Source organism: Enhydra lutris, unplaced genomic scaffold (genome assembly GCF_002288905.1).
Source record: "Enhydra lutris kenyoni isolate GAN:26980312 unplaced genomic scaffold, ASM228890v2 scaffoldscaffold31, whole genome shotgun sequence".
NCBI lineage: Eukaryota > Metazoa > Chordata > Mammalia > Carnivora > Mustelidae > Enhydra > Enhydra lutris.
This window is the reverse complement of record NW_019154115.1, coordinates 13,301,918-13,308,881: the sequence shown is the minus strand read 5'-3', so window position 1 is coordinate 13,308,881 and position 6,964 is coordinate 13,301,918. Positions and strand designations below refer to the sequence as shown.

The 6,964-nt window shown below is 39.0% G+C and overlaps 1 pseudogene; it reads left to right on the top strand.

The window, feature by feature from the left end:
- The first annotated feature begins 482 nt into the window (after positions 1–482).
- On the top strand, positions 483–748 carry LOC111153377 (annotated as a pseudogene).
- Positions 749–6,964: the final 6,216 nt, after the last annotated feature.

Sequence of the window (6,964 nt, the reverse complement as noted above, 5' to 3'; positions counted from 1 at the left end):
CCTTCTTGTACTCTGTGTTAGACGGTGAGGAATTTTTACTTTCTCAGGTGCTAACTCTCTCAAGCTATTGTGATTTACATACTTTTCATCTCTATCCTGACATTCTGCCCATGTGGAGGTAGGACCCAGGGTTGTTTTCCGTATAGGCAGCATTGCTGTATGCACTCTGATCTAGTCACCCTTTCCTAGCCCAGTCTGGTATAATTAACAGTCTGCCCAGTGTGCTGCACTATGATGTCAACATCATAGACAAGGCCAGGAGGGAAACTAGAAGCCCCTTCTGAAAGACCCATTCCCCCCTAGAGCCACAACCCCTCCCCTCCTCCGTGGTAGGGAGTTACTTGAGCAATAAATTGGTTTGCAAAGCTTAACAAACCAAAAAATAAAAATCAAGCCACATGAGAACTCCAACACAGAGGTACCTTAAACTGAGCAAGAATTAAAAGTTAACCAGACTTACTACAGGTACCCAAGACTCCAAGATGGCATCAGTCATACCAGTGGAGGAGAAGCAGCCCATGGATGTCAAACTAGGAGAGCTGCTAAACTGGATACTGATGTGGGATTTCACCTCTAAAGGCACTGCTGGAGCTTTTCAAAAAGTCTACTACTAATATTACAACAAGTATGTCAGTGTGAAAAAGGGAGCATCAATGGGATATCTGTGGTGCTAGCAGTTTCTGTGTCTTTCAACTACTGCCTTTCTTACAAGGACCTGAAACATGAGCGGCTGTGCAAGTACTACTGAAGTGGGCCCTATGTGAAGGGCACACTCTGCATTCCAGAACATGACCTTTGCCTGATACCCCTGAATCCTGTTGTATTTGAACTGAGAATTACCACCCAATAATAGATGACTGGGAAAAGAAAAAAAAAAAAGTTAACCAGACTAGTGTCTAGAGAAATCTATTGCCTGGTTTTCCCCTTCACCAAGAAAAAAAAGAAAGAAAAAGAAAAAGAAAGAAAACATTTGCCTGTTGAGCTAGTTGAGCCACAGCAAAAATACCTCATAAATTAAAATCTCAACCTTGGTCTTTTGGAGTAGATATTTTCCTTAAAATAGGATCAAAAGCCAAGTTAAAAAATGGTTGAAATATTTATGTTGAAATATTCTTTTGGAATGAACTAGGCATATTTTGGACAGATGACAATGTTAGTTTTATTGTATAAAACCATGTTTAGTATTTTAGGAATTGTCTTGTTCGAGATCACTGGATTGTGTAGACAGAAAAATTCTGTTGTCTTATGATCAATTTAATGCTTACTGTCAATTTAACAGTTATTCTCATTCATTGGCTACTCAGCTGGGGACTCTAAGAGTACAATGTTAGCAAAATTCACTTGGGGATTCTAGCATGTACACATTAGCTGAATACATTGGGCTGTGATTTGTAGTGAGAGCCTGGTTTTACAGGGAGCATTTTCTACCCACCCACAGCTTCATGATGATGTTGAAATCTGTCTAGTCGGTGGAGGATCAGTAGCTTAAGGAGCTAATGAATATTCATTTCTTTTCCCTGGGTACAAAGTAAAATAACCAGTAATTAGTATAATATTTAATACTTCTATTCAAAATAAATAAATCTTTTGTAAAAAAAAAACCTAATTATTATAATGTAGCAAATTCCGCATATGTAACTGGAATTGGATGTGGTGTTTTGAAAATGCTTCTAAGCCCTCATTTACATGTTTTGAGATTAGTTAATTATTCCCCTTGTATGCATAAAACAGAACTGTAAATTTTTACCTGCATTTATTATTCATTTTCCTATCTCCCAAGTTTAGCTGATTCTAATATTTAAATTTTGCATTTTCTTGATACTGAAGATATTTGTATTTTGAAGTAATGTTTTGAATTAAGATTTGTTCTCCCTTTCTTTTTTTTTTTTTTTCATTCTCCCTTTCTTTTGTTGCATAGATACAGGATGCAATAGGTATAAAAATTCCCAGATGGTGTTTCTTATCTGATCCTAGGTTTATGTGGCAAGGTTTAGCTGTTCCAATTTTTAAAAATATACATCTTTGAGCGTGTAATACATGGTAGAACACTATGCAAGGTGCTTTCACAATTGTCATCATTGTTTTTTATTCTACAGCACTTGTGTGGAATTTGTTTTTCTACCACTGTTCTATAGATAAACTGAGCTCCAAGAGTTTCTTTAACTCCCTTCATGCAAAGTGTAGAATTCTAACTTATCATCTATCTGAGTCCAAATCCAGTTTATACCGCAACTGTGAGTTTCTGATGTCTCTTTTGCTAAGGGGAGAAAGGTTTGGAGGAGGTGATGATATGCTTGTTTGCAAGTGAAAATTTATAAGAGTGACATCATGGTTTTGGGTACTTGTGAGTGCCAACCACTGTCAGGGCACAGGGACGGTCCAGGACAGTAGCTACGCAGGAAAATACTATTTTGGCCTGTGGCAAAGAAGGAAACTTCTCATCTGCAGCCTGAATGTCTCAGTGATACTGGCTAGTGCCTGCCGGAGAGAATTTACTTTCTTGTCTAGATGTGAGTAGATAGATCTATGTCAGATACAGTCACAATCCTTGAAGACCTAGGTAATTCATTGTGCTGCTCCTCCATTCTACGGGAAAATGGAAATGCTGACTTGCAGGGAGTTTGTATGACTTATCTGTAGTGGGGAGCAAATACAAGGCCTTTATTTTGGTTCTTTTGAGAGATTCCCAGGACAACTAGAATAAAATTCAGACCTTGTGGCCCCATGTGACCAGGCTACTGCCTGCCTCTTCTAGCTCCTGGTGTGTTTCCCTTCTCCCCAGTGCTCAGCACAGGCCAGCCACACTAGTCTCCCTCTTTCTGTTCCCTAATTTGCAAGTTTGTTCCTGCCTCCAAACCTTTGCATTTATTGTTCTTTCTGCTTGGAGTGTTCTTCCCTGCTGTTTCCACATGGCTGATTCTTTCTCATCTTCAGACCTTAGTTCAGATACCCCCTTCACACAGAGCCTTCTTTGACCCCCCCATCTAAAAGAGCCTCTCCCCATGACACCCCACAGTCTCCCAGGAACTCATTATCATGTGACCCTGTTCACTTGACTTCAGAGCAGTTTTGCTTCCTGAAATGATTTTTCTTTATTTTCTTATTGATTGTTTTGTTTATTGCTTTGGAATCCAGAGCTGCTCTGGCACATAATAGGTAATAATATGTGTTTAATAATGGATATGAATGCATTGATGAATAGATGAAAGTAAGACCTATAGAATTACAAATCTAGAGTTTGAGGGCACTGGCTAGTAATCTGTGCCAACTTTGCACCCATTCATCTCTATTTGATGATTTCACCTGAAAGAAAACTCATTACTTTATAAAACAGTGTCCCCAGTGCTTCTATTGAGAGACAGTGTGGGACTCTGGAAATCAAGTCAATCTCATCTTAATTCAAATCCAGATCTCTTACAGACTAGCTGTGAGCCATGATTAGGTTAGTTAATTTTGCTGTGTCCTGTTTTCCCATCTTAAAAGAGGGGTGATAATGTTTACCTGGACAAAGTGCTGTGACAAATAAATGAAGCCATGTATACAAGTGTATAGACATAGTATATAGGAGGTTAGCATGTCAAGAGGGTCAAATCAATGTTAATTTTCTTCTTTCTCTGTTCTTTCTGTCCATTTGTCCTGTATTGTGCATCTCATGCATAGTCATATCTGATCCCACCTTTGAATTAGGCACGTTGCGTCAGTCTTGTTTTACAGGAGAGGAAACTGAAGGTCATGCTATTAAGTGATTTGCCCAAAGTTCTCCTTCTAAGAAATGGTTCAGTCACTGGCCAATTCTCTTTCCATCTCACCAAAGCTACCTCTTTCTTCTGTCTGCAAAACTGAACAGCAAACTGGTTGATGAAATGAAAGGAAGCAAATCCATTGGCCACTTTAACTCTCAGAATGGCAGGGGGCATATGCTTCACCCCTAAGGGCAGCACAGCCTGCTAGAACCTGAGGGCCTGTGCCAAGGAGATGTGTAAACATGGACAAAGGAGCAGACCTCCACCTCTTGGTGCTAGGACTCTAGTCCCCCACCTTTAGTGACCACAGCCCCGCTACTAGTTAATTCGGGCTCTGGCCCTGAAATGAATGAAGTTATTATTATCGCTTGTCACTTGCAGATTGTGTCTGGGTACTGTGATGTTCCAGCTATAGTTGCTGGGTATTATGTGGGCCAATTAGGAATTGTGGTCTTTTGGAAGGCAACAGGGCAATGAAGAACATGGGTTTAGAGCCGGACTTGAGTTCAAATTCTTATTCCATGATATATCAACTGTATGAGTCGTGCAAGGTACTTTCTGGATTTTCTGGTTTTTTCTCCTTCTGTATGAGAGGAATAATTTCATCTACCTCACAAGGTTTATTTGGAGATTAAAAATGTCTAGCACATGTCACTTTGTAGTGCATGATAACAACAGCCACCATCCCCTTTTCCCACAGATAATATTATTCTCTGGGTAGAAAATTAAGGGACATGGCCAGAAATAGCTAAGTGCCCCTACCATGACCCATTTTAACAGGGCGAAAGCTTAGAAGTTCTCCTTGTTTCCCACTTGTATTTTCCGAGTGTGATAAGTGAAATCTGGAGGAATTAGTTTACTTCTAAACACTTAGGGTGGAAGTAATGTGAGTAATAAATTATCCTCTATTCCCTAAGATCTTCCTGGTCATTATTCTCTAATCTAATTAGAATGCCGGATGCAGATCCATCCATCTTCATCAAGAAGCAATGGTAAACTGGGAGAAACACTTACTGAAAAGGAAGGATGGATTTTCCATGAAGTAGCCGAGGATGAAACTTAGAAACTCGAGCTAACATCCAGAATCACAGGTGAGAACTGTGTGGTGCTTTTCTTCTCGCATATGCATATCTACATTTTGCTTTCCTTTTAATAGTCAATCAAATGTCTATGTTAGAAATATTTATAAGGTTACTAGAGTTTATGCTTGCTTATGTTGTTTTCCTCCTTCAGCATGATGGGAAATCATCCAGACTTTTTTGGTTTCCCTCTCCCATAACCCTCAAAGTTTCCAGGGCCTGGAGTCCAGGCGGTAAAGGGTCATTTGTGGTCATTCATGACGTCTTTGGCTTTCTGGGACATTTGTGTAGCTAATACGTCCAGATGATGTGGCAGTCAAATTCTACCAAATGGAGCCAGATATTGCTAGGAGAAAATACACAGATAAGAAAATTTTATCTCTGTTGAAACTCCAAAGGAAACTAAGTAAAACCTAATGGTCTATGTGTTTTGCTCCATGGGAAGTATAATTGGGTGGTGATTTGAGGACTTTATAGAGACAGCCAAGCTCAAAATCTTTATTTTTTAGCCCTAATATTTGACTATACCTTCCTTCTCCTATCCATCCATTCATTTGTCCTCTTTCTATTCCTTTGTGTGAACGGCTGTGACTTGGTAAAATGGGTGCTAGCTGTCTTGCTCACCCTTATTTCTCTAGCATTTAGGAGCGAAGGACCTGTGCATTTCAGATGGTCAGTGAGTACCATGAGAAGCATCTACATTTGTGGTTCCAGATTTTTGTGATGTTAGTTGGGCAGATCATTTGCTGAGTCTCTCTCTTGTCCCTCATATCTTGTATGAAAGCAACAAGCATAACCACACCACCTTAACTTTTGAAAAGCACTGAAAAAAAAGGTGAAGAACCATTTATATCCAATAATTAGCAGATGCTCAATATGTATTTTTAATTTATATTATTATGAGGTTGGTAAGCAATTAATATGAAGTTGAATGCCAGAAAGTAAAAAGAGGTTACAGATAAAGGCTGGAAAAATATTTTGTTCATTTATTCACTCATTCATTTATTCATTCAGTGGTTCAATAAATATGTGACTGTGTTCTAGCCATAGAACTAGGTGCTAAGGTTGTTGCCCCAAAAGATTTTGTCTTTTGGGAGAAACAGATAATTACACAAACATTTGCACATGTAATTATTTGATTACAGCAGAGATAGATACCACAATGATAAAAACAAAGTGCAGTGATAGGGTACGATGGGGGACTAACTAATCTGAGGAATTGGGAAGGCCATTCTTACAGAAATAACATTTAAGCCAAGGCCTAAAACACCAGTAGAATTTAAGCAAATTTATAAAGTACCATTGAAAACCTGCTTTCCAGGGGCATCTGGCTGGCTCAGTTGATAGAGCATGTGACTCTTGATCTTGGGGGTTAAGAGTGTGAGCCCCATGTCAGTGTAAAGATTACTTAAAAGAAAGACAGTAAAATAAACAAAAGTAAATAAAATAAAAACAAATGGTAGTTTAAAAAAAAAAAAACAAAAAAAGAAACCTACTTTCCAAGTTTTTGTGAGACTAGGTGCTCTCCCACTCTCATAATTACTTACTCTTTTTCACTAACCAAGTAGAGCTTGACATTCTGGTGGGTTTCTCTTCTCACTCCTTTGCCAGTTGGTGGAGCACACTGGCTGCCACTGCCTTATAAAAGAATCTGAAAATGTGGCTCCAGGAAAGATCACACAACTCAGAGAATTTCACACAGCAAAGCACTAATGAGAATATATCTCTATTCCTAATTATAAAGAACTAACTGTTAAAAATGTAGTGTTTCTACTTCTTGTGGGAATTTCCTTTGCCAAAGAAGAGAGCAAATGTGCTAGGCATAGATTCAGAGTTTGTTAATGTAGGAGGGTGAGAATCTGAAATCTATAATATGGCAGACATGTTAGGTGTAATATATAAATACCGCTACTGAGCCCCTCAGGCCCCTGAGTCCTAATGGAGTTTTCCTTGACAGGCCAGCCAAGAGGAGACTTAGCAGGCCATCAATGAAAGCAACAGTTATTCTGCTCATATTAGCCCAGCTTCCCCCTGCTTGTGACCCCCAGAATGCTTTATTTTGTTTATTTTTCTATAGTTGATTTGGTTCTTCTTTTTAAACAGTGACTACCATACATATTTATTGTAGACAGAAAGAGCAAA